Source organism: Diplotaxodon limnothrissa, linkage group LG16 (assembly GCF_057381915.1).
Source record: "Diplotaxodon limnothrissa isolate DT_005_m linkage group LG16, D_limnothrissa_male_GT1.1, whole genome shotgun sequence".
Taxonomy (NCBI): Eukaryota; Metazoa; Chordata; class Actinopteri; order Cichliformes; family Cichlidae; genus Diplotaxodon; species Diplotaxodon limnothrissa.
Genome location: NC_140611.1, coordinates 23647925 through 23650433, shown reverse-complemented (window position 1 = coordinate 23650433; position 2509 = coordinate 23647925).

The following is a 2509-nucleotide window of genomic DNA, read 5'->3' as shown; positions in this document are numbered from 1 at the left end:
ATGGACTCTCCGGACAGAGACACTTGGTCAGCAGATGTGTTACAGCATTTCCGGTCTGCACGGGGTCAAGTGAGGACACGCTGTACTGTGTGGTAGCCCTGCTCATAACAAACAGCAGGACAGAGAGGTGAAAAGAACAAATGTGGATAAAGTCTCTAAACCGGGAGAGAATATCTTAATTTTTAAAAAATGCGTTATTTATTTAATTATATCGTGAAAAATCATACCGTGAAATGAAAAATGCCCATAAGAATTTTCCACAGTTCATATTCTTATAATAGTCTACTCGGTTTAGGATAATATAAAATAAAGAGAGAGAATCATTTTGGCGAAAGTGATCATATATGCTTAAAACCTCCACGTAAAAATACAGTTTCAGACATCAACTATCATATTTGTGTGTAGCCATGGTAAAATAAATAAAAATTACACCCCACGTCAATTCTAAGGTTTTATATGTCAGGACAATAAAACATATTCAAAGCCAGGACTTACATTTAAGTAAATGTATCCTTATCAGTCTCTCACATCACTGAAGAACATTGCTTCAGTTCACTGTTTTTATGCACAGCTCTCTTAGATCCCACCACAGCTTTTCAGTCAGGTTGGGATCTGGTATCTGGGCCATTGCAGCACTATGACTCTTTTTCAGTCATTCTGTTGTAAATTTTCTACTTTGACCATTGGATCGTTGTCCTGGTGGATGATCCAGTTTTGTCCGAGCTTTACCTGCCAAACACGTAGCCTCGCCTTTGACCCTAGAATACTTTAGTGCACATAGGTGGTCTCAGTGACTGCTCTATAGGTCCTCTGGCTGCAAAATAAGCCCAAATCGTCACTCCTCCATTGTGCTTGACAGTACGAGGTGTCAGTAGGCTATGTTTGGTTTGTGACAAACATGGTGCTCTGCATTATTAACATCTTGTCTTTGGTCTTGTCTGTCCAAAAGACATTTTACCAGAAGTTTTTCAGATGCACCTTTCCAAACCTAAGCTGTGCTGGCATGTTCTTTTTTGGGAAAACCCACCAACCCTTCCAAACAAGCCATACTCAAGGCATATTACGCTGTAAAATAAAGACCCTGTCGTATTAGAGAGAAAACTCCAACAATGACATGATTGCCTGTGAACTTGAATTAAATGACAGTGGGAAGGAAAAACACCCTTTTAACAGGAAGAAACATCTGGCAAAACAAGGTTCAGGGATGGGCAGCCATCTGCCTGGGGGTGAGGAGATATTGGTGGAACCACATCAAAAGTCACCAGCAGAAACTAATGAAACCACATTTCACTTATTGTTGGTTCTTCTTCAGTTCCAACAACATTTAATACATCCTGAACTGTCATCGATGGTCGGCCAACAGTTGCGTATAGCCTAGCTCATTGGGACTCTCAGGGTAAAACATCTGGCAAACATGTTTCACTGTAACATGAATCATTTTAGCAGCTCTGGTTAGGCTGCCTCCTCCAGCTCCCTCACAGATAAGAGAGCTGGTAGCTATAGTTGGGTTTGAGGTCCTGCTTTGGACTCGACTTGGAATCAGACAAAAATGGGGGTTCAGAAAGGTGGTTCTTCACAGGTTTATAGGTTGACTAGGTTTTGTTTTTCTATAATGTTACTCAGTATAACAGTGATTTTTTAAAGTGCAGTCTTTAGCTGTAATTGTGTGTCTTTATCTTTGTTGTGGTGCTGTTATAATTCTTCTTCTGGATGGCTCCCTTAGGGGTCACCAAAACAGGTAATCTGATCATCTATCACACCAACCCTCTACACGTCCTCCTTTACTACATCCATAAACCTTCTCCATGGTCTTCCATTTGTACTACTTTAACTGATCCCTTTAATTTGAATGTATTTATCCATTTCATAATGATAATGTGTCAGTCCTGGTGCTTGAGGCTTGGAAGGACCTGAGACTACCACAACCAGGTTGACTGAGAACCTATACATACACAAGAAGCCCTTTTCTTTCAGCGTCTTGTTTTTCTGGTTTTAAGGTCTATGATAAGGTTTATTTAGTTTTGAAAAAGTTTTTTCCACATAAAGGACTGGTGGATTTCCGTGTGCAACAGGGAAATGCAGTTAAATGCAACATTTCCCTTCAGTTACTGATGCATTATTTTATCCAAGTGTCATGGCCTTGAAAGGCAATGGCAGTTTGCAGTCCCTGAAGCAGAACCTGAGACTTGACAGTTTATAGTTCTACAGTTTTATTTGCATTTAATTAGGAGTGACAAGTGAAACGTGTAGGGGATTGGTGGGACTGGAGAGAGAATTAGTCCAGGCCACAATGTGAGTCATCGATTGCTTAATAGTGCAGATCAGTATTCTTACTTGGAAGAAGGAAGGAGAACACAAAGGGGGAGCTACTGGTCAGGTTTCTGTGGGAGTTCAGCACCACTGGAGGGCGAACAAGCAGGCGAGTCAGAGAGGTGAGTGTTTGGCCAGAATCTTCCAGATGAAATAGACCAGTTTTGTGGAAACAGGTAAGTGTATCTTGGAGGGACTG